A 26329-nucleotide genomic window follows, 5' to 3' on the forward strand; every position below is an offset into this window, starting at 1 on the left:
TTGGTCAGCTGGTGGCTTTGTGCTGTGCCAGGCTTGGAAGCTGTTTCTGGGTGGAAGCGGTGCAAGTTTGTAAAAGATGCAAACTGCCCTGAGACAAGGGAAGGAGCATAAGAAAGCCTCTTCTGTTACCTAGAGCCTACCGTCATTATGCCTGACCTGAATTCATTATCCCTTGGTATCTGCAGCAGACGGTGACCTTTGATGGCACTGAAGCACAGTATGTGAGGACATGCCTTCCTGGCAATTTTGTCTCCCGGGTGCCAAATGTGGCAGCTTCCTCACTCCACGTCCAGGCTTCCTCTACACCAACACATGCACAAAAATTAAAATGCTACTAAACACTACTAAGTAACACTGTTTAGGAGGGCTAGGTTGCATTTCTGATATTGCTGCAAGTGCCTCTATCTTCCTATCACCTAGGAGTCTGGAGCAGGCTGGAAGCAACTAATTTACCATGTAATAAGATAGGGTCCTGTTGACATAAGTCAAGGGCAAAACTATTAAGTCATTAGGTCTAATGTTGTAACATTCTGATACAAAGGCATGGCCTGGGCCTTTCAGATGTGCATCTGACCTTTGAGGATTAAGTTTCTTCACAGTTTATTGTTAGTTCTGAAAATGTCTTTTTTTTCCCCTTCTGTTTCACATACATTGATCTTTGGCCCTGTGCTAGATAGAGCTTGCATATCTGCTCCTGCAGTCCTGATTTGCTCCAGTTTCATCAGAGGAAGTAATGATAGAAAAGGAGTCATGTTCTTAACCCAGCAATGCTGAGAATGCATCACATTTTGCTTTTCTTAGCACTGCCCATGTCATGGCTTGGCCCATGGGGTTGCAGGCAGAAAGGAGAAGAAATAGAACTGGCTGTCAGGATTCTTGCACAAAGTAGAGAGAAAGTGAGGGTTGCTCAAATCAATTTATCTAGGTGTCATTTAAATATATATAATATAAACCTGCCTTGCTCTAGCCCTGTGTTATTTTGGTAAAGCCAACTTTTTTTCAAATCTAACAGTTTCGCCAATTAGCCAGATGATAATTTCAACCATTGTATCCTGCGGCACAGCAGCAGGTCTGCACTTGTTCCAATTTCATTGCACAGGCAAGGGAAATGCAATTGGACTGTAGAACTTGCCATGCTGTCGTGATTATCATCTCTCAAGATAGATTCACTTAATGTCAACTTCGTAGACTTGTTTAGCCCTGAAATTTTTGGCTTAATGCTTTCCATTTTATGAGTCAGTCTTTGAAATAAAGAGCCAAGAGATGTTCTCACTTGGAACAGGGCTGGGTTTTGTCTCTGTTTACCATTGCTCTGAAAGCTAACTGTTCTCCAGGTGAAATCATGCAACAGGTAAGCCTTATGTCCTTCATATGTAATGAACCATTTTTCACTTTTAAGATGCATGAAGAAACCATATCAGTGGACTCCCCAAGCTGTTGTGTTGTCTGAAACTTCTGAGCAAAATTTCACAGACAGTATGTCATCATTTCATATCATCTTAGAATGGCTGAGGTTTGAAGGGAGTTTAAAGACCATCTAGTTCCAACCCCCCCGTCGTAGGCAGGGACACCTCCCACTAGGTCATATTGCCCAGGCCCTTATCCAGCCTGCTCTTGAACACCTCCAGGGATGGGGCATCCACAACCTCTCTGCGCATTTTAACAAGGAAGGCTCATTTTATGTGATATTCTGGGCAGTTGTACAGGAATATATTCAATAATGTGGAGCATTCACCAGACCAAAATATCCGCGAATGTGTTAAATTACATTTGTAGGTTGTTTTTTAAGTCAATCTTGCAAAAGGTCTGCAATGCAATCACTTTTAAAAATATATCTGAACCTATCTAAGCATATTTTACTTATGCATTTAGCTTGTCCTTTTGAACTATTGGGAAGGGTTCACTCTCTGAAGGAAGAATTAGCAGGCCATTCTTTAAAAAGGACAATTGGGAAGCAAGACATCCAATGAGCTTATGGCAGTAAGCTGTGGAATGCTATATTTCATTAGGTTCTGTTTTATTTTTGCATTCCATGACTTTAAATACAGTGGTGATGGGGAAATGCTGTATTTCATGAATTTTTGTTTTGTTTTATTTTTTCATTCAGTGACTTTAAATACAGTGCTGATGGGGAAAGGGAAGTTGTACTAAAAAAGATCGTGCTCTCAAGACTGCACATGCCAAGGTAGGTCTGGAACGGATGCTCATGGCTGAATTAATAAACTCTGACTGTCAATGTTTAGAACAAGAATTCTGACAGACCCTTCACCATGACAATACTAGAGGGAGTCACAGTAATATCATCTGCTGCTGAACATTGCTAGTGTGTGCGCACTGTTGTGCCAAAGGTTAATATGCCAGTTTTATTTCCTTCTCTCTACAACGATAATTTAAATGAGTTGCACACATAAGTGATGTTATATGCATAGGGTTTCGCATTAAGTTTGCTATGTCAGATTTGTTTATAAAAATCATATTTTGAACCACTTGCCCAGGGGCTCCGTTCTGGGGAGCTGCAAGCTGATTTCTTTTAAAGAGGCAGTTTTTGTTTTCCATGAACTTTCAGTAGAGATTTTGGAGCTCTGAGCAGGGAGCTCAGTTTTAAAATTAGCACTTGCCCAGGTTTACAATTAGGTTTAATTACTTAGCAACAGAGAGTTTAATCTAGTTTTACATGTGTGCCACATGACCCTTTCCATACCTTACAGGGATTGGAAGGGCCCCCTGCCTCTCCTGGGGAAAATTGCTTTCCAACGTTTTGGAGACCGTTTACAATGTTTTTGTTCCTATGCTGCAATGTTAACATTGCCCATAAACCTAATAGTTACACAGTAGTTAATAAGGGGCAGAAAGTTTTACAGTCTTTTCCGCAGTTGTTAAAATCCTGCTCCTGTAATTTAGTCCTAGCCACACAAAGCCGATCAGTTGTTGTGAAAAATAAGAGGCGGTATATTGGTGTATTCATGGAAACCGATGGAAAAGAGGACCTCTCCTGAGCATCTAGCTGAACGTAGTAAATTTGAGGATTATTTAAATTGCTTGGTTTGTAATATAACCACTCAAGGGCTTGCCAGCAGTTTACCTTCAGGATGTGTGGCTTTTCTATAAGAGAAAATCATTTTGGATTTCTGCAAAGAACCAATTGCAATTAATGGCACTATCTGGCAAAGGATGGCTTATCAAATTGCCCTTCAGTTACAGGAAAAAAGTTCTATTAATGATCTTGCGAGCATATTTTTAGTCAGGCTTGACCAGAATCATTTTCTAGCTGTTTTCTAAATTATATTAACCAAGGGCATTTCCAAGGTACTGGCTGTACTGCCCCTTCTGACATTATAAACCTTCAGAGCATTTTCATCCTTCTCCAGCTAGAAGACATGCTGCTATTTGTGACCACACCAGTGGAAATGGGATACTTTTCATTGTGATTTCTAGAATCAAACCTGAACTGAAATGGACTCAAATGTAATTAAGTTTGGACTACAAGTACCTGTTAGGTCCATGCTTACTCCAGTTGCTTAACCACATCACTGGGAAATAGGAAAGGCTGGAGAAGGATTGGCAGACAAGACTCATTTTGAAAAGGAACATTTCTTTACAAATTTATCTAAAAGAGAAGTTTCCACAAGCAACCTCAGCTGATAAACAGTTACATTAAAAATAATAATAATAATGATGACACCAAGTTAGGTGCGTGTGTCGATCTGCTTGAGGGTAGGAAAGCTCTGCAGGAGGATCTGGATAGGCTGCACCGATGGGCTGAGGGCAACTGCATGAAGTTCAACAAGGCCAAGTGCCGGGTCCTGCACCTGAGGCGCAATAACCCCAAGCAGAGCTACAGACTGGGAGAGGAATGGTTGGAGAGCTGCCAGGCAGAGAAGGACCTGGGAGTGATGGTGGATAGTCAGCTGAATATGAGCCAGCAGTGTGCTCAGGTGGCCAAGAAGGCCAACAGCATCCTGGCTTGTATCAGGAACAGTGTGACCAGCAGGGCTAGGGAGGTGATCGTCCCCCTGTACTCGGCTCTGGTGAGGCCGCACCTGGAGTACTGTGTTCAGTTTTGGGCCCCTCGCTACAAGAAGGACATGGAGGTGCTTGAGCGGGTGCAGAGAAGGGCGACGAAGCTGGTGAGGGGCCTGGAGAACAAGTCCTATGAGGAGCGGCTGAGGGAGCTGGGCTTGTTCAGCCTGGAGAAGAGGAGGCTCAGGGGCGACCTTATCGCTCTCTATAGGTACCTCAAGGGAGGCTGTAGCGAGGTGGGGGTTGGCCTGTTCTCCCACATGCCTGGTGACAGGACGAGGGGGAATGGGCTTAAGTTGAGCCAGGGGAGTTTTAGGTTAGATGTTAGGAAGAACTTCTTTATTGAAAGGGTTGTTAGACACTGGAACAGGCTGCCCAGGGAAGTGGTGGAGTCACCATCCCTGGAAGTCTTCAAAAGACGTTTAGATGTAGAGCTTAGGGATATGGTTTAGTGGAGACTGCTAGCGTTAGGTCAGAAGTTGGACTCGATGATCTTGAGGTCTCTTCCAACCTAGAAATTCTGTGATTCTGTGATTCTGTAATAATTAAAAAATCAGCTATTGACCCATCTTTAATTTGGAATATTTTTCTCACAAGGTACCTGTTGTAGTAGTACATGGAAAACTCACATAGAGATTAGTACATAGTAGTGAAGGGTTGTAGGGAAAAGGAATTAAAAAAAGCTCATTTGTTTCTAAATCAGAACACTACAAACACCATGAGCTGTTAAGATCGGTGATATTATGTGCTATCTGAAAGGACAGAGTTCAAATTATTTGGCTTCCATAACTCTGCTTCACTGCTTAAGATGCTGCGATTTCTTTTAGAAATAATCTTTCACCTGTGTTGCCTGGGATTGCAGTGATATATTTTGAGCTATCTGTAGCATTTTTTAAATGCCTTTTATCTGAGATTAACAATGAATATTTTGCTATATACACATTAACATTGTTCTTGCCCACCATGCCTGAAAAGGGAGCTATGGGCTATATCCCAAATGAACTTGGTGCTGCTGACGCATTAGGTATTGTACCCTCTGAAAATGGTATAGTTGATGGAGTTGATAGAAACCTGTGGGCTCAGTGCTGAATTTAACGGGAGTTTTGAATGCAGGGAACAGATAGTTTAACGTAACAGAAGTGAAGGGTGTGTTGTGTTTGTGGTGGGTGGACACTTCAATGAGGAGTCTCCGTGAAGATGGACAAAGCTCCACACTTCTTCCTATGCATGGTGTTCTGAAGCATTACCCAAATACAGCACGATCACATCGCCACCGGGCTATAATAGAAGTCTAAAAAGGATATGGTACTATTCACTCCATAATTTCTGACCCGTTGCATGATTACACTCCTGGATTCATTCTGAAGCACATCCATGGGAGTACCCATGTAATTATCTGTCTAAAAATATAGCGCTGCCATTTCTGGGTTGGTTTCTGAAGAGTGCTTGCCAAAAACTTTATCAAGATGCTTAATACGCTGTTCTGTGCACTTCTCGGGCTGGACTGTTACAGGGAAAATGAAGGTAGTATTGCAGTGGCTGCAAAGCCTTCCAGCTCCAGCACACTGTAAGTGCTCTAGAAGTTGTTCTGCACCTTGTCTCAGAAATTCCCATAGCTGGCAGGCTTGATATTGCTGTGGCAGGAAGCAGAAGCAGCTCCCTGTGCCTGCCCTTTGCCATGCTACATGGCTTCCTCGCTCTGCGGAGCTCAGCACACCTGATCCGGTGCCAAATGTTTTCTGCTTTACGAGGGGGTAAGCCAGAAAATTCCCGGTGTTGTCCTGAACAAGCTGTGAGGAAGGCAGAGGGGGAACTCCGTTCCCCGCTATGTTCCTGACACTCCCAACAACTGTATACAACCCTTTGGCATAGGTGCACCCCCAAGGTACAATTCGGCTCAGCACTGGGGCTGCTTCTGTCAAGAAGTCAAGCATTGCTCTGCAAAATAAACTTGTCTTCATGCGGTAAGTTTGTTCTCCTACGCCTTGATCCAAAACCCACTGAAATCAACAATGTTTTGAAGTCAATTTCCAGTGATTTCCACAGTCTGGAGATTAGATTTCACTGCCATTTCAACCTTGGATCTCAAAAACTCCTGACCGCCTTGCTCTGCCTCTTTTTTTCCCTACTGTGGGAAAATAAGCACTATTTAACATGATGCTATTTAACTGAGCACCACACATGGAAACTGGAGCCCTATTGTTAGCCCCATTTCACAGACGAAGAAGCTGTATCTAAATTGATACCTTAAAATTGCGGCAAAACTGAGAATAGAATCCAAATTTCATTCGGTAGATACCCAGCCTTTATGGACTTTGAACAAAGACATCACAGTACAAGAAAATACTTTAGCATATTTTTCATTTGCAAATATTTCCAGATATCTTGCCTTATTCTTTGTATCTTGCAAGTGTAGCAGTGGACCAGGAATACCTCATGTTCCTTTAACTATTGCATTACTTTTTGTTCCTTTTCTCAGTTATAGTCATTAGCAGCTTGTGAGTAAATCAAATTTTAGTAAAAATATAGGCAGTTGGGCATTGCTGTTTTTGTGCTGATTGGGGTAGAATGCTGTAAGAAAAATGCACTGATATTTTCAAACCGCAGTGGAGTTTGTGTTTTTTTTTTTTTTTTTTTTTTTTTGTTTGCTTGTTTGTTTGTTTTCTGAAAAAAAGAAAAAAAAAAAACTGACCTGGCTTATGAGCCTCACTACTCTTAATTTTGATAAGAATAAGTCTTCTTAGAAAGAGACAGAAACCCTTCTAAAATTTTCCATTACCAAGGAGGTTCAGCCAGCAGTCAGGCAAGGCTGTTGGGAGAGAGCTACATTGCAGGTGACACTTTGCAACTGCAGTTCTTAGGTGTTTATCAACTGCTATATTCTCAGCTTGAAGGTACCAATGTTTTTGTGTTGTGTAATAAATTACTGAATGTTTACATGCAATTAGGTGTGTGCCTACGGAGGAGACACTAGGAAACAGGATTTTCCTGAGGTAGGAGCTAGTTCAGAGGCCCCGTTCCACTGCAGTAGCTGTTGTCAGGAAGGACTGAGTGGCAGTTCTAATTACCAGTGTCTACACAGGTTTCTCATAGGAAGATACAAGCTGTCACGATCCCTTGCCAATCACATGAGAACTGACCTAGGGAGAGCATCAACTGGAGGTGAGTGTACATGTCCAATAAATTCAGTCCCTACTGCATTAGCTTATTTTTAGGATTGTCCTGAAAAGACATTCAGCCTGTATCATAAAACCTTCCACCGAGCAGAAAATATACAGGATGATGATGACTTTAAATTTGGGTTCATGCCCTCTGGGGCATGAATTCATAGTACTTGGGATATGATTTGATAATGTACTGAATGCTGAAGGAACGCAGAATCTCTAGATGAGTTTGTAAAGACAGAGCATTTATGCTATGTCGGCGCTCTCCTAATCAAAGGAAGCAGAAGAAATTTTATTCTTAATTTTACCACACGTGTTATTCTTAATTTACAATAAAATCATGGTTTCTACATAAGATATTTCTCAGAAGAAGGCTGTTTAAACTTAACGCATAAATTTATGCATGCAACTGATACGCCGTTTTCTGATTTTCACCTTCTTCCATTGAATGTATTAGAGACTCGTTCTTGAACATAGTTTAGACAATACACATGTCACAAGCAATGATGAATCAAAGAAAGAAAGCATCCAGAAAGGGAAGCTAACTAGACAGGTAGGCCCTCATCAGCATCACATTCTGTTCCGTAGCTACAATAACAATAATTGAGTCAGACACATGGATTTTAAGTGCCTCTTAAAGAGGAAAGTTAGGGAGAGACACTGTGGAAAGGAAATTATATACTGAAATGTGGCATCTCAGTTTTGCAGCTGCCAACCTTGTTCTGTCAGTAGCCACAGCTGTTGCCTTTTCTTCTAAACTTAGCAGGGGATGGGTAAAACTAAAGAGAAGCAGCGCAGGCACTTCAGCTGATACAGAGGTGTGGGTCCAAGTCCCTCTGTGTAATCAAAGGAAACCTTTAATTAGTGTTAGCTCTTGAGAGATGGGTATTTTATTTGTGTGGACAGAAGATCACAGCCAGGGAGATGTGTGTCTGTCTCACGTGGACAGATGCATTCTCAGTGTGTTCCTCGGCAGCTCATCCTGTATCAGTTAGGTGGGTTTTTTTTCTGATTTTGCTGTTTTGCCTCTTGTGTTTTGTCCATCTTGGGTAGCAAGCTTCCTCAGTCTTAGCTTTCCCAACAACTGAAGGAAAACATTTGTCCCCAGAAGAAGGAGATCTAGTCTATGGTTCTACCGTTGATCGGACATGGTGTGTCAACATGTGTTCCTCAACCCCAATGTCAGACCTGGTGGATTTCACGTCTGCAGTGATGAAAAATACAGCAGGACTTGATATTGCCTGTACAGTTTTCAGTAAGAGTCTGGCAATATTATTACTGGATTTGTGTGTGTGTGTACACATGTGTGTTTTAAAGTGTCACTTTGGGGCAGCATGAGACTAAATGTGAGTATTAACTTCCTTTTTTTTTTCCCACTGCCCTTGAGGTTACAGGAAAAAAAAATGTGAAGACATGATTGGGCATGCAGAACAAAACCCAAAGACACAAAGAAATCACCCACCATTTGTGATTTTCTGTCTTATTTTTTAAAATGCAGTCTTATGCTTAAAAGCCAATTCTCTGCTTTTTGATGTGCTGGCCTGAGATATTTGAGTGCTTTGTCTTTCCATCTGACAAACACCTGCCAGTTAGATTTGGGGAGGTGAACAAAATGCAGACATGGGTAATGGTACACGTTTATCTCCCCTGATTCACACGCTGTAGCAATCTGGGCCTTGGCATAGGGGCATGAAGGGAGTTTATGGTGCAAAAGACTGCTGATGTAGCACTGGAGGACTCTGTAAGACCACCAGACCTGGTGCAGTTTTGTCCTATAAGAAGCAGTTCTGATACAGAGTTATCTGCTGACTGTCTTTCAGCTTGGAGGGATGTAGTTGGCTCCTTCCAACAAAGAAGCTGGGAGTGATTTAACATGAGGTATGGATAATCAGAAGAAAAGTGGGATTATAACTTAGCTGACAGTGTAGATGTAGCCTGTATTTACCTTATAGGTCAGCTTGACCAGGGGATAAAATATTCTCAGCACCAAGCAGGATAAGGCTCAGTGATGCAGAGCTATTGTACGAGCCAGTGACTGCAAAGGAAAGTCTTCAGGAAACAGAGGACATGTGGACGTTTGTGTCATATACAGAAAATTCAGCCTGGCCTGCATGCCAGATGATATCCTTCCATCTGGTGAAGCTGAAGATGCTGAGAACAGTGATAGGAGGAAGGGGATCGTACCCCAGTTAGATTTAGGCAGTTGAATGGAATAAAATATTTCTTGAAAAATGATTGATGAAGACTAGAGCTCATAACTTCTGGGGTAATTTTGTCACTTTTATCTTCAGGGTGGAGATCACTACATGCCAGGCTGCATTCCTTCATAGCATCTGAATCATTCTTATTGTCTCCACAAGCTGAAAATGAGAAACAGACTGGCAGAAAAGTTAAAATTTTCAAGGTGGAAAGAGTAGAGAATAGCCTGATTTTTTTTTATTATGTTTTATTTATTTTTAACATTAAAAGTTCTTGTTGCATCTTTGCAGACAATAATAAATGGGGTTTTATGATTCCTGTATTTAAGACAAAAGCAAAGTTTCCTATGTTTGGAAGGGAAGTAAAAGCACCTGAAAAGCTTACTACAGCGCTGTCTACAGCCAGCCTGGCTTTCTGTGAGCTGCATGGGGAAGAAATATTTCCAAGGCACCAGTGGTTGCCATATCCTGCATGCAAAAAGATTCCATAAATGTCTGAAAACAGATGGAATGCAACTTTGGAGGAATAAATGGATTTTTAATTTTCTGAACATTTTGGATTCCATCTGGTTGAAGTAACTAAGTGACCTAGTAGAATACTTTTACCTTTCTCTTATAATAGATAGAAACACAGCTTGCATTGCTATTGACAGACACATTCCCAGGTAATACACGGGTTTTACTTGCTCTCACCTTTGCTTACTTTTAACTGTTTTGACTGCATATCAAGAGATAACTGAGGCACCGCTTTCTATATGTCAGATCTACTTGTTGACCCTCCCTCAATTCATGATTTGCCTTCTTGATAGGAAGGAGGAACTCTGAACCACCTGTCTAAGCTCACCTGACAGTAGCAGGAGCCTGAAGAGATGCACATTTTAGATTTATGTCCTTGTTATTTTTTGCTTTAAGCATGGGCACATTTAAAAAAATAAAACAAGATTAAAAAACAACAACAACAAAAAACAGTTCTTAATTTTCTGTCTTGTTTAAAGGCAGAGAATGAGTAGAGGCTTTGCATATTGGTACAAAAAAAAAAAGGTGTGATATTTCTGTTTACTGGTCTTTTTGTTATTGCTGTTTAGAATGGTAAGCAAATAAGAATAAATGCATGTGTTTTTAGACAGGAAATGAGCATTTCTGCATGAATAGAAAATGCAGGCAACTTGAACTCACAAGAAGTCATAAAGTACACTACTCTATATAAAAAGTGGAAGGCCTTTGGTTTATGGAAAAGACACCATTTTTGTGCTTACCTCAGTGAAAACTAGAAAACAAATCTCTTCACTCTCCTTGAGAGAGAAGGTGGGTCTTTTGAATCACTAATATTTAGCCTCTATTTACTAGCTGCACAATTTATGAAGCCGATTATTTGGGATTGCCATTCAGGAAATTCTACTGAGAATAAGTATTTCCATGCTGATAAGTTCATAAGGAATAGTTAGGAGGATATCAACAATGTGTTTAGTATTAGTTTTCATGCTTCTTGGCACTTTGGAACATTTCTCAGTGTTTTTGATATGAATATGAATGAAATTTTGCAAAGAATGGGGAATAACAGCTCTTTTTATTTGCTTTAAGGGGCAGTTAGCAAGACTGTTCTCCAGTTTTTGAAGCAAGTATGTTTGTGTTTCTGTAGAAACCCTTGCACTTTAAGATCACGAGTTTCAGCCTAGCACATAGCCTGAAATCACTGAAAGATTTCACTTTTGCCTGACATATTAATGCTATGTAAAAAGTGTGTTTGCTCTGTCCTTAATAGGGCAAAATATAGTATTTCCACTACAAATAACTTTTGTATAAAGCTCTGGTCACCATAACCCCGTAATTCAAATGAAGCTTGTTTCTTCTCCCTGAAATTTGTGATTATGAACTTCTGACGATTGGCAAGGAACATGCACTGATGCTGCCAGCAAAACTCTGGATCCAGTGCAGTCATGTTTTAAGCATCTTTTGCTGGGATCTTGTAATAAGCTTGCCTTGTATGGCATTGAGACAATTGAATTCTCTTTCGCATTATACACTTATATAATTGCATTACTGTCTCTGAAGCCTTTTTGCCCCCATAAATGATTAAAACTGCTGTAATACAAATTTGGACTTGGGAGACATATTTAAACCTCCTTATACAGCATGTAAGTTGCTGAAAGACTCATTGGCTGCAAGTATGGAGGATTTGTTTTTTTGTGATTTTCTGGTAGTTTAGAGTTTTGTAAAAGAGAAATCTGTGTCCTACTAATAGTACTGATCACATGTTCCCTCATTTGTGTAATTGAGAAAATTACCAATATAATGAAAACAGCTCCATCTAAATAAGTTCTCTACCCACAGTTAATAAAATAGTATCTACCCTCAGAGACCTGGAATTTCTCTGCAAACCCTTTTAGTTAAACAAAGCATTTTGTGTACCTACAGTTAATGTGATATTTATTTTTTCATTATTCATGAAACAACTTTAATGTCACTGCTGATTTTCCTGGTAGGATGTTCAGCTCCAGCATACCAGAGCTCATGCTGAGATGTAGCTGAAGATGTCATTCACAATAAACATGAGCTGCTGTGACAATACGATGGCAGAAGGTGAAGAATCTCTTTTCTTCTGCAAGGGCATGCATGTGTCTCTCTCTGTCTGTGAGAGGGAGAGAAAGAGAGAGATTTGATTGTGTTTACAAGATTCATTCGAGGCACAGCAGGCAGTAGTCACATTGTAATATTCACCTTAACACAGATAATTTGATTTTCAACCTGGTTATCATGCATTTAGACATAACGATACATGAAAATATATGCTTTAGCAGTGCATTTTAAACAAGGTTGTACACTTTAAGTCGGAATATATTAGAGGTGAGCATTGATTTTAGCAATTGCGGAAGTCCGGGAAAGCACTGTTCAGCATTCAGCATATGTCACAAAATTACCAAGAGGGAAGCAAATTCTAATGGGTAGCTCTCAGGGACTGCTACCATTTCCAGGCTGAATTCAATAGGATGGGCTTCCCTGAATTTGAAGTCTCTCAGGATGCACGTGTATATCCCACTTAAGAGCCTCAAGCACGAATGAGATTTCTTTTTTGAGTCCTAGGTTGTGTCCTGACTTGAAAATTAAAGGTCAAAAAGTCCTACAGCATATCTGTGCTTTACACCAAGATGAAAATGAACTGCCTGGACAGAGGATGTTGTCTTGGGTCACCATGAAGAACTTGACCTGCCTAACTGATGTGACACAGGGAAAGAGGTATGTTGATGCTCATCAGGAGCAGATCTTCATTACCTCCTGGAACAGCATGAGAGATAAGGGGATTTATCAGCAATTTAATTATAGTCGTAACACACTGTAGTTGTAACACGCTTTATGCAAGACAAAAAGGAATCTGCTATTCACACTGCAATATTTCAAGCTCAACTTCAATCTAAAGAGTGTGGACGTGGTTGGGCATGATCTTGTGAATCATCTAAAGTGCATTCGCAACAAACAAAAGCCTGCATAATTCTCCTGAAGTCAATAAAGGTGAGCATGTTTATACGAATGGAGCATTTGGCCCAAATCCAGCTGGAGTCTTTGCATTATCACACCTCTGAATCTTTTGAGGTTTTCTCAGAGTCATTAATATTGAGGCTGTATAGTACCCAAGGTAATTATCCATTCCTGCTTGGGCCTGGCCCAGGAATTATTCCACAACATGTTGCCTCATTAGTATAATATAATAGAAGAGCAGAAACAAACTGGAAACCAGGAAAATGAGGGAGATAAAAGGAGAAGAGTGTGAAGAAAAACAAACTGGGGTGAGGTCCTCCGATGGTGTAAATCAGTGCAGCACTATTTGCCTTCAGTGAGGCTCTGCCAGTTTACCCCCTGCGATGCTCTGGCCCATGATTATTAGGAAAGTATGTTGTTGATATGCTCTATAATGGCTTCCATTACCAGCCCATGCTAAAAGAAGCAGCTGGTGAAAGTTATGTTTATGTTCCACAGATGGATCGGCAATGGCAGACACATAGCTCTGTGTCTGGTAAACAGGTGTTTGACTTTATATTTGCTAGCTAGCCAGAAGAAGTCAGATTCTCGGTAAGGGATGTAGACGAAGGAGATCAATTTAGTTGTTGAAAAGGAAGAAACAATTCTTTTTGGTTGCACTTTATCTTCTTTTTGAACGGTGTGTAGTGTCCCGAAATTAAGCCAGTCTTTTATCACATGAACCTGCATGGTCTAGTTGACAAGGAATTACAATCAGCAGAGGGACAAAAAGACCAAAACTTCTTCTTGCAAATGGTGCAATTCAAGCAGTATTCTCTTTTCTCCTTCCTTTCTTGCCTGTTTTCAGTGGGAGAGGTAAGTGGGTTTCAGTCAAAGTGAAATGTGCCTACAATGTAGTCAAAAACTTCCTATGCCAGAGAAACACCTTCACCAGTTGCTGCAGTACAGAACAAGACTCATTGAAATTACGGCTGAGTTTAGCTGTGGTTTTGCTGGGAGCTGGAAATATAATCCTTTTCTTAATAAGAAATGTTTTGCAAACCAATTCTGACACCTGTAAATTTAATACTTATGGGTGCACAGTCAGTGCAGAAGGAGAACAATTGCTTTTCAGCTCACTCAAAATAAACCATTTATTTTGACTGTGTTTATTCATTTCTGATTGCTCAGAAAACCAAAAAGCAGCTGGGATTTTTTTTCTGACCTCTGGATGACAAATATTTCTAGATGGAAGAATGGCAACATGTAAATCTCTGGGTGAATATCATTGAGGCTAAAATTCTTTAAACTCTAAGGATTTGGGAGCGTTTTCACAGATACCCAGCAGTAGGCTGAATACTCATTAATAACTAATATTATGACTCTCTGAATCACAGTGATCCAGATTCAGCACTTCTAGTTGCAAATCAGGTTATTATTTTACTCTTTGACCAGCTCTAGGGAAAGCTCCTTAATATGTAATGCAAGGAAGTAGCCTAAGGGAATAGAGCAGGCTGGCAGCGTGTGCCTAAGACTTTCCCATACTGCTACTGCACGTTCATCCCACTGGCAGAAGGTTAAGTGCATCTTGCTGACTCTTTGAAACTGGTGGCCAAGGTGTGGTCATGAGTTGTTGTCCAAGACAAGGGATGACCCAGGGTGCAGGAAGAGCAGCTGGGACAGCTGAGGAGCCCCGGGTATGTCTGAAGAGAAGTTCAATGTCAGTGTTGTTAACTCATTATCACACTTCTTTTATTGAAACCAAACTCCTCAAAGGGGTGGCTTTGGAATCAGCGCGTTATGTCGGAAAGGTAGCTGTTTAAATGAAGTGTAAGCAGCGTGTGTTTTCAAGCTTCTGTTGTAGACGTAATATATGAGGGAATAGCGAGAGCAGCAGGTGTTGTCGAAATTTATGGAGGAGCAGCCCCACAGGAAGAGCAGCGACAGTTACTGCAGCAGATGGTCTTGAGAATTATGAACGGGGGGCAGAGGCCCAGCTACCCATCTAACCCAGTCCTTGAGCAGGAACCAAGAAGATGTCGATTCTAGGCCTACATGGTCAACTCAAGCAGTGAGACTGGTAGTGGTCAGGGCAACCAGCTGCCTGAGATCCGTGCCAAACAAGCCTGACCCAAGCTGTGCATACTGATCTCTGAGCAGTGGTACTGCTGCCGACTAAGAGAGGTACATCTTGAACCAGTTGGGAATCCCAGAATAGAAGTACTGATAAAGGCTCATGGAGGAATTTAACTACCCAGACATCTGTTGAGTAACAAATACAGCTGAACATGCATCATCGCAGAGGTTCCTAAATTATAGTGAAGACAACTTTATGATCCAGAAAGTAGAGACTCCTGAGGAGAAGCCATCCTGGATCTACAGGAGTATATTAATGAAATTTGCAGATGAAACTTTGCAAGTGCATTAAAAATACAGCAGCACCATGTTTTAGTATTGAACTTTAGCAGAGTATCATATGTGTTTAGAGTGGACTGTCATCCACATCCATTTATTAATTTTTATTATTCCATAAGTAAATGAAACTTCAAGCCTATCTTCTACTGACTTTAAAACTGTTTGCATCATCCATGCATGCCAGACATTTGAGATCTGCAGTCTCTTAACTAATATACTCTGCAAGCATCTCTCTTGGACAACATACAGCTCATGACAGAGACCCAGAGAATTAAAATAATGGACAGATAATAGCACTGTGCCAGTTCCCTTCAAAGATGCAAGTGCATACCTTTTCAGAAGAAAAATCATTTGAAACAAATGTTGAATGGGATGAAGAATCTTAAGAAGCAGAAATATTGAAAAGATAATAACGAACAGCAAATAAGACATGAGTTTTCAATAAGGCACAATAACAAGGGAGGCCTATAAAATTTTGGAGTACAAACAAAGAGATATGACATCACAGGGTAAAGTTCAGATAGGGCTTTTTCCCCCTTGTTGGTATCAGGCAATATGAAATAGGCTAGCGCATTCAAATGGGCAACAAAAGGTTGGGCTGATATTCAAGATGAACTTCTGGCAGTAGAACTTAGGAACTGGTGAAAAATCTTCTGCAAGTTTTGTTTCATAACGGCACTGGGGGCGGGGGGGGGGGGAGGGGGGGAAGGGGAAGCCCGCCCACAACACTTTTTAGTTCCTAAAACAAGGGAATCTCTGAAATCCTAGCGGAAAAATTTCTCTTAAAATTTCTCACATAAATCAGCTAATCTTTCCTATCCTCACAGAAAAAGCAGCCTGAATGAATCCTGCCTCATTCCGCAGATTCAATACACGGATAATGCAGGTTTATTCTCTAATGATTCATTTCCTTACATCTGGAGAATGTGTCTTTTGAAAATTTAGGGGGGGAAAAAAACAGCATTTTTTTTTCCTCTCTTGCCAAGTCTTAATTTGATGCATTCATTTCTTTATTACCATTCTGTCCCAACATTTATTGTCTCAAACACTACACACAGCAAAATCTTTTTCTCATCTCTTCAGGAAGGTAACGTTTCAATTTACATTTGTAATAGCGAGGTATGATCATCTCAGTGGGATGGTAACCTTAGTAATCTTCCTGGTAAAACGCCGTTCATTAGCTTTATGATAAAATATGCCCACGTTATAAATATTTCCAGAAAAGAATAAAACTTTTCACTTTGTCTGCATTAATTCTGACATCTGCTATAGGTCATATACAGAAAGAAATCTACTTCCAAAAGTGATTCCAATTTATTGTATTAAGACTATTATCAAATAATTCCACTCCACCTGATCAAAGGCTTGCTCAGCATCTAATGTTAATATCATTCATGGTCCTGAGCCTTTGTTTTTTCTAAGATTCTAGACTCCCCAAAGCATCACCTGAAAGGTCACTGAGAGGTCTGGGAGTGTTCAGTTCTTTGATGAGAAGAAGGCAAGAGCTCCTTTTAATCTTAATATTCAACTTGAGTATACCCCTCACCTCTTCTCCACCCCCACCCCCCCAAAAAAAAAAAAAAAAGAAATCTCAGGAAGACTGATCTCAGTCCAGGAAGAAGCAATAGTGGAAGATTTTTTTTTTTTTTTTTGTCGAAGGTGCAATCTAAGAGCTACCTTTGGAAGCAAGGAATTTGGAAAGAGATGAAAAAATGAATGAGAATCCCTCTCTGGTTATTATTTCTGTCTGAATTCCATTTAGAACTGGAGTCAGACAAAAAAAGATTGGACACAAACATGCTATCAACAAGACAGCAGCAGTGATATACAAACCAGCACTAATAAACTCTCTTGATATGTCTAGGGAGCCCTTCTAAAGAAAGCCTACAAACACCTTCCTGAAGGCTCTTCTTGCTTTAGGCTGGATGGATTTGCTTGCTGTCCTCGCTCTAAGTTAATTTGTAATCTACAAATCCAGTCGGCTATTAAGACACAGAAACAAAACTTAAAGGTTAAGAAAGAAAGAAAGAAAGAAAGAAAGAAAGAAAGAAAGAAAAGAAGAAAGAGAAAAAGAAATATTTTTGTCTGCTGCACCTGAACAGGCATACACAGTTGCTGAACTGAGTCTGTCTGGGGTTTCAACACTGTAGTGGGAGCAAAGGATGGTAAGAAAAGTCACTTGTGGATCCCAGTTTCTATAACAGAAGGTGCAAAAGGTGCTGCATTGGCCTTGAGCAAGGTAACTACCCTGGAAAGTACTTAGCTGAAACTCTTTCCTGACGCATTGACTCATGCCCTCCACTTCAGCAAAGCCAGATTACAGCGATTTGCCAACGATTTTGTGGCTGCAAAATGCAGAAAGGTATTTTAATTGCATTTTCCCCTGTGATCAGTTCTGTTGCCATATTCTGTGGTTGAAATCTTCTTGCAACGCTTTAACTAGAACAAAGACTCGCTCGGCTATTCTGCCCCATTGCCCTTCCTCTCCCCCACTCCAACTGGTCCAGGTTGTTTGGGTGGAAATGCTGCTTTTATCTAAAAGGCTTTTTGCCTAGGAAGTGACTGCAGATGAACAGTGCCGACAGGAACTCTTTGTAATCACTGACGGGGCTTTTCTCACTCAATGTACATTTCCCAAAGGAAGTACAATGAAAATTTTGTATCAGGTTTTGAAATGGAGTGGTGCAAACTGCCTCAGAGACATCAGTATACTGATCTACCCCAGCTGAGTTTCCTGAGCTGCACGGAGGAGGACAAAAAAAAAAAAAAAAAAAACACTTCATCTAATATGTGAATCAGCTGTTTACTAATCAGGGTAATCAGGGGGATCCAGATTCTGGTGGTTTTACTTCCGCAAAAGGCAGGAAAAAGGTTTTTATCACATTTTGCCTTGTGACCAGCTCTGAAGCCTTCCTGGCGGTTGAAACTTCAGCTCAGTCTTATTTGCAGTTGTACAAAACTAGTTAAACTCCTCGTCCTCTCCACCCATATATACTCACTGTGAGTCGTGAGAATGTCTCCAACTCACCTCGCTTACCTTTATGGCCTGTCTGGTGGAGACACACAGGTGATGATCTTCAGCTCCCCGAATGGGCCCCCGGGAGAGGTGGCCTTTCTCTCCGAGGTCCCCTGAGTCGCCTGGTGGAGTGGTTTGCCTCCTTCTGTCAAATAGCACTCATGTTACCTGCTGGAGGTTGACACCGCTCCTGCAAGGTCAGAAAGATGTCTTTCGTATCGGATGCCAATTCCCATGAAATGTTTGTGTGGAAGCAGGACTTGGATTTAGTCTGAGGAGGAGGAGTGGGGGTGGACGGACGGGCTGATTAGGTCCCCTTAGTTAGATTGGATCTAGTTCCTATCTCGTGCTAATCCACCCCAGACTCCTGGCGGTAAGATCCAAAGCAGCATAAAGCAGATAACAGGAGAAGGCTGAGGGGGCTAGTCAGGGGTGTTTGTAAATAAATCTGGAACCTGGGATCTGCAGCCTGCTTGGTTATGGTTTTGTGAAAACACAATTACAGCATAAAATGAAAGCAGGCTGTGCAATGAAAACAAGAGGAATGCCATCACCCAGGTTGGCTTGTACTGCAAACCACCCTGGTCAATCATCCGAGATGAATGGAGGTATCCGCTGAATAACCTCAGTTTGCAACTTTTATGTGAAGGCTTGATAAATGAAGTCAGGGAGAGGTACAAGAAAGTGATTAAAACCAGCCTGCGCAAAAGGCAATGATAACCTCCCTGAGCTTGAAACTTTTTTTTCCCCCTTCTGCCTGAGTTTGTTGGATAATTAACCCTTTCGTCCTTCGGTCTCTGTACACAAACATTTGTATATCTATACAGAGCAGCTGCCTCCTGACAGACAATTTGTCACTGGTCATAAATCGGACCCAGTGACAAGGCACACCACTTCCAACGGGGGTGCTTACAGCTGGCCACTAGGATCTGGAGGAGCAGAAGACCTTTTCCAAAGTTTAGCTCTTATTTCTTGTCTCTGGGCTCTCTGTACTGCCCAGTGACAGCACTTAAGCACCTGCTTTTAGGCGACCTCCTGGAAGAACATGCCCCAGGTCACAGTGGCCAGATAGCTTATAGTGATGCTGGTCTGTTGTCATAGTCAGCTTGGATGGCATCTTGTTATCACTTAAGCAAAAGGCAATTCTTGCAGTATTGTCAGGTAGGAGCCAGAATTTTTCTTTGTTGACCTGGAACCATCATCTGCCATCTCTTTTGGTAAAATTGGTTACTGACTTGCAGGATAACCCAGGCATGCAGAAAAACATAGTTAGAGATAAATAGATTTTCTGTTCCTAGAGTCCATTGTGCTCCTAGGTGCTTGCAAGGGATCAGCAAAGGTGTCTAACAAGCAAACCCTTATCCAAATGTGGTCAGAGGCTGCTTATAGTTTGGTTGCTTCATTTTTTTTTCCTGCGCAACTTCATTAGGATACCAAATCAGTCACTTACAGAAAAAAAGCTGTCTGAGATGGGGTCTCAGGTGAAGATCTAGAAGTAAGCATTAACAAAATACACAGAAGCTTTCTTGCATGTCAGAGAAAGAAATACAATAGAAAGCATTACACTTTTATTTGGGGGGGAAAAGCCTAGACTTAACCCAAAGAATGGCAGCAGCACCACTGCCTGCATTGAACAAAGCTGTTTAAACCCTTACTGAGAAGCAAAATCTCAGCTGAGAAATGTCAACAGAGCTTTTACGACAGCCTGAAAATTAATTGTCCTCTGAAATAGCAGTCCTCAATTTAGGCTTAATCTCTGTTGCATTACTCAGGTAGCTATTGTGAAGTATCACCCCGCTTGCTGCTCTCGCTGACAGTTTCTATATCCCTTCACCACGCCCACTGGAAGGAAAACAATCACATAAATCCCTCTTTCAGGGCATGCTCAAACTCGTTTCTTATTGTGGGGCAAATTTATGGTCGCATTTACTATGTAATCTTTAAAGGGGACTGGCTGGTGGTTGAAGGTCTAAAATTACAGATGACCTGGGTGTAAGCAAAAGTGGATTTGTTAAAAAAATCTGTATTTACGGGAGGAGGGAGGGGAGTGAGAGAGGAAAGCTTGATGTTCCCTGTGTAGTTTATGACCTTTCCTAAAAAAAAATACCCTTCAAGAAAGGTAGAAAAGCAATTTTCATTCTGCGGCTCTAAATATCTGTTTATCCCGCTGCCATGATGTGAGCATGCCCAGTTGGGATGATTTAGCACTCTGCTGATGACTACCAACGGAAGGACTTCATGTGAAAAGGTAGTCTGCCACAGCTAATGGGCTCTTGTTTCAAAGGGATGCTGTGTGTACATTACTAGTGTATGGAGAAGGTGCAGAAAGGCCTCAGCAGACATTAGGAATGGAGTGTTGTTGATGATGAAAAGGCACTTTGCTGTTGAGGGAATGGTGGGAGAGAAAAGGCGTATCTGTCTTTTTGATTAGAAATGCATGCTTCCTTTCATCATCTTAGCTGAAAAATTGGCTTCTGCTCTTGGTTTATGAAACCATTTTTCTTTTCCCTTCCTTCCCAGGTTTGCAAACTCTTTAATAAATTAGTTACTGTGAGGTGCATGGGTGCAACAATCACCTTAGAGGCTTTTCCCAAATGCATCTTTAATATTTTATAAGTATTTAAATAGATTTATTCAATGAGAACAGCCTGATTTATTAACACTGGCACTCTGGCATGGAAAGGGGGTTCAATACAAATGATGTTGTGTCAGAAATTTTTAGCAGCTAGATCTCAATTTACCAATGGATTCTCGGAAGTCAGGAAATAATAGGACCCACCCCATGTTAATATTTAATCAGGCTTTGGTGCCAGATAGGAGAAGCTGAGACACAACTAGGGGAGCCCTGTATTACATTAAAACATACATCATGTGTGTTCACTTCTTAGATGGGGGAAGGGGGGGGGGGGGGGGGGGGAATGGGTCAGTTATTATGGCAAGTGCGAGGTTCAGACCTGCTGAATAAAGATGCTTTGTCAGGCTCTGAGAGCTGACCAGATGCAGTCAAAATCTCACCGCAGACATGTGCTGGAAACCCTAGTGACCAAGAGTAAAACTTGTTTCCCTCTTGATGCCACAGGTCCAAGGAATACCTCTCCTTGTGCCTAATCAGAAAATAATGGATGACAACAGAAACACTGATAGCAGGGCAGCTCTGTAAAGCAGTTTGGAATGATGCAACAAGAAGGATGCTGCCAAAGCTGGTACTGTCCTATGTAACTAGTACACCAAGGGGTAGGGGAAGAGTGGGTCCCCTGTAGATCAGCGTGCTTTAGGTCACTGCCTTGAATTATGCAAAATTCTTTTTTGCCCTGAAGTGCTGTGTGAGGTTATTTTTATTTAGCCTGGTACATTACCCTCATAAAAATAAATAGGTTTTACTTCTGTACGGAAACACCAAACCGCTTTCTCAATGCGGGTTTTGGGTATAAATTTAAAATGCAAGGAAGCTCAGAAGTGAAGTTTGTCACTGTAGTGTTCTCTCACTTGAATGGAACAGATGAACAGAAGGGCATGATTGCAAAATAGCTCTGCGCATCAGCAGGACTTTCCTAAATCACTGCACCCAGTGTGGAGCAATTCAGATGAGTTAGGAGTCTGCTCAAAAACTGACAACATCTTATTCCTGCTGAGTATCACTGGCATTGCCTCCTCAATCCATCCCACAAGGCAGGGGGCTACAGAGGTGAATGAAGAGCAAAGAAGAAAGCTTCAGCCAACCACAGCAGGACTGATCCTGGATAAAGAGGAGAAAAGAGGACATCTTGGATGCCACGGATCTTTTCCTGGAATATTTCAGGATGACCCAGCAGTGAAGAAACCCTCCAGTGGTCAAGACTGCCTGGCCATAATTGCATGCTCTTGTGTAAGGGTTGAGTTTTTAAGAGGGTGTGAACTAGAGTAGTGTGGTTGAAGTGACCGGAATAACACTGGTGGGCACTGGCTGCAAGTTTGGGCTGTAGTTGCAGTCATGGTGGCAGTGAGGTAGTCTTCTGGTGGGAACTTCATTCATTTCCTTTTCTCACTTAAGAATGTTTATTTCTACCACTTTAAACATACGTGTTTTTAGTTTCCCCGCATGCTTGCTTTATTTAAAGAAAGAAAGAAGAGTTGAATTGCTAGTGCTTTGCAATGTTATTATTAAGAAAATTGGACTATGCTACGGTAAGATGACTGGGTCAAGAAAAGAGGCTAGTTCACACATCTGGTTCTGCTAAATTTTGGTTGGAGTGGTTTATCGTAAGGTTAGATTACCAGGACAGAACCCATTTGTTTATGTGTGATAGCTGCCTGCTCCTGCTGGCATAGCGTTAGCAATCCTTTAAACTGAATGCTTTTTCAGTGGGAAGATCCATGGCCAAGTGGAGAGGAATGCTAGGTGTGATTTTTTTATGTTGGTAATGGTGAAGTTGAATTTGTGTGGGTTGTAAATCTGAGAATATTTTGGTGAGGTGCTGGTAGTTGCAGAACAAGTTCAACTCTATCTGTATCAATCCTTATGGAACTGATGAATGGGAATACTGACTAACTTAATGTAAAAGCACCTGTACCAGCTGTGAGAACGATCATAGGTTGGAAAAGGATAAACTTTGTTCTGTTCCAGGGAAGGAGTGTGAAAGAGTTATATGCTTGCATGTGTTGGGGACAGCAAGTACAGAAGGATCTCCTCAAGCATCAGTGATGCTTGCCACAAAACTAACTCCCGTTTCAGTGAATTCACTGATATTCTTTTTTAACCACTGCAATTTTTTGCCTCTAATTGTAACATCCTTAGGAACAGCATGTTCCATCTTCACTGTGGCATACTACATCTGAGGTGATCTGTTTGGTAGGCATTTCCATATAGCTACAAGCAAAGAAGATTATTTCAGTTTTATCTAAGGAGGAGAATACCATCATCTACGCCAAACTTGAATACCTATTAATAGATTTGAAGTTTTTTTAAGTTATGGCTGGATGGGAAAGAAATACAGGAGAAAATATCAGAGACAACAAGGGACATTTCACAATTCATGTATCTTAGTTGTATTGATATTAGAAAAAATATTGGAAAAACATGCTACAAAAGCATTGTAGAAAGTGAAAGAATCTGATATAGATTTTCAGCAAAGTCCCATAGTTCAAAAGTTCATCTGGACTTCTTACCGCTAAAGAATTTGACTGGCTAGAAATATGCCTGAAAGCATCAAAATTTCAGCCCCTTCTTTATTAGTAGTAAACGAAACAGAGGAACAGATCCTGCAGTCTTCCATTGATCAGTGGCTTTCTTGGAGAAATGGTTTCTCTCTGGTTTCTGGGACAGTTACAAGGTACTATTTGCTGTGTGAGCGAGGCCAAAGTGGTTATCTCAGAAATCTGAATGTGATTTTAATTAGAGCTTTTATTATTGGAACAGCTGTAACCATGATTGTAACAGTCAATTATATATGGAGCTTTACTGGCAAAGGGTGTTTAATATTAAACAATCATTGCTAACCGTGAACATACCTGATATAATAATGAACTTTATTTGAAAGATCAGCATAAGATAAAGGAGTTAAATTTAGCTGTACAGTCCGTAACAATAACACAAGGGGATATCATGAATTCCTTTTATTTGGAAACAGAAAACGCCAAATGTTGTTAGATTATCTTTTTGAGAGCATAAAGTAAATGTTTGGTAACCAGAGATTTGTATTGCTAGCGAGAATCACTTTCACTAAAGCTGCAGTAACTGAATGTTTAAATGTGCAGGGTTGAACTGTCAAAGCACGTAACAACATCTTTAAATAAAATGGAAGCGGCTACAGCCGCCTTTATCTGTGTCGTCCTCTGACAACTGCTTAAGGTTCAGCTCTGCTCCCATTGAAGTCGGCGGAGAATCTCCCATTAACCTGAAATGATTCACGGCACGGCCTTACCAGAGAGAAAAGGAGCGGTCTCAAAGCGCAGAGGAAGGAGCGCTGCTGTCCCACAGCACGTGAGTTATTTATACCAGTACAGAGCACTGCTGCCAACCCGCAGCATTCATAATTGGGACTCAGACCCCTTGCAAGAGCGGCGTCGAAGACACAAGCCTTATTCCCTGCCATGAGTTTGGTTTTTCGGTCTTCCAGTTCTAAGTCACTGGACATCGCTTGCAGTTATAATACCTATGTTCTCAGCCTAACTAAAGGATCAGAAAAGCTCTTGCACTATTTTTAGTTTATTTTAATTACAGCTGACATTGTCTGATAGTCAATGGTAAGCTCAAATCAAAAAGACATTTGGCAAAATCTGCCCCAATTGTCCTATGAAGCACTGGGAAGGTAAGTGCTGGCAGGGACATATTTCTGATACAGCAGGGTTTGGATTTTTATTTATTTATTTATTTTAATTAACTTGATATTTGCATCAATGGTTATGCGGACTATTTGGCCTGAAGCTTGAGGCCCCATGCAAACAAGGAGGCAGAGCGTAAAGTGGCCATCGGACACAGGGACAAGGCAGGTTGCCCTAAGTGTGATGGGCCCCTTGCAGTGGGTTTTACCCATGCCCGTCCTCCAGACTGCTTCTCCACTCTGGCATGAGGACAAACCACATCTCCTCAGTCTCCTTTTTTCAGTTCCCAGGAGCTAAACTACAAGCCAGCACTTTGAAATGATATTTGGGCTTGGGTCTTTCTCTTCAGTTCCACTCTCCTTCTGTTGCAACTCGGCAGACCAAGATTCTGCAAACAGGCGATGTCTTTATCAGTACATAAACTGAAATACCCTAACCAGAGCTCCCTCCTGCTTCTCAGTTTCCAAAATGCAGCTCAAGTTCTTAATTGGGTAACCTGAACTTCTCTGTAATCTAGGTATCAGTGTGCATGGATGTAATGGACATGTCAGTGCTGTGTACGCTAACACTTTAAGTCATATAATGGGTCTGTTCACTGGAAGAATAAACACACCATGCAATTTAACTGCAAACTGGGAGGGACGCAGAGGAGAAAGTTAGCTGAAAGGTTATCTCTGATGTAAAAGCAGTTATTTTCCTTTTGCAGATTTCGGGGGTGATCTGCAGCAGTGGTATTCTCCTGAATTTTGAGACTTGTCCAATTATGTCATTTGAGAGGTGGGGGGAAAGGATTGCTTCTTGCAAGCACTTTTCAGCTCGTAAGATGCTTTTGTGTAGCCTGTGCAAGCCTACAACTGAATATTGCAAATACAGTACTTCTATGCAGAGGAAAGGATTAGGAAAAAAAAAAAAATGAATGTGTGAAATATAACAAAAGGCAGTATTTGGAATTGCACTGTTAGGAGACACAGCTGAAGTCAATGGGAGTTTGATCCATGAAAGCACAGCAGGACCGAGCCATATATAGGAAAGCACAATCTGTCAAAATTAAGTGCGTAGTTTATGGTATGCTTTTTGTTTGAAATAACATATTACCTCCTATTTATAGTAAAGCAGACTAAACAGTTCTATATGTCTGCATTTAAAATTTTCAGACAGAGAGTAAGGATACCTTTTACCTGGAAATTGTAGACTCGGAGCTCAAAATTGTTAGCAGCAATATAAATGAATACCTGTGATTTTACAGGCATATAAATCTAAAGCTTCTGCTTACATAGCCCTGCTCTGGCTGAAGTATTGGCTGGATTTGCAGATCACTGCTGGAGGACTACTAGGAAACAAATGAACTTGCAATGCATAGTATCTTAAAGGAAACTATAAATGGGATAGGTCAAGGACTAGGCATGTAAGCGACAGGAAAAAATCTTCCTTTTAGTTTATACAACTCCTGCTTCCATGTCTGCGCAGATTCCTAATAAGGAATAGTAACTTTTCGAGGCACTAGGCCTGTACATATTTCCTGACCTTATAATTCTCACAGTTCTAGACATTCCAAGGTAGGGGGTCATTCAGACAGAGTTGTAATTTCTTGTGCATATTTATTTCCAAAGTATCTTTTGCATAGTTTCCCAGTGAAATCATGTGCTGGAGCTGGGGAATGCTAAATAGGTTATTTTTCAAGCTTGCATATAAAGGGCCTGTCAAAGTGGACTGTTTTGGACTTATCAAGCAAAAGTGCCAGAGCCAAAGCGTGATGTTTGGGG

General features: G+C 41.1%; 1 long non-coding RNA gene across 1 annotated transcript in view; it reads left to right on the top strand.

Moving 5' to 3' along the window:
* The window catches only part of LOC309876770, a 100084-nt gene extending 75892 nt beyond the window's left edge, over positions 1-24192 (top strand). Inside the window, exons 3-4 of the long non-coding RNA XR_014317252.1 lie at positions 12458-12616; positions 24094-24192. This is a non-coding gene — a long non-coding RNA (uncharacterized lncRNA). The remainder of the gene's footprint in view (positions 1-12457; positions 12617-24093) is intronic.
* The last annotated feature ends 2137 nt before the right edge of the window (positions 24193-26329 follow it).

Source organism: Aythya marila, assembly GCF_965140915.1.
Source record: "Aythya marila genome assembly, chromosome: 3".
Classification (NCBI taxonomy): Eukaryota; Metazoa; Chordata; class Aves; order Anseriformes; family Anatidae; genus Aythya; species Aythya marila.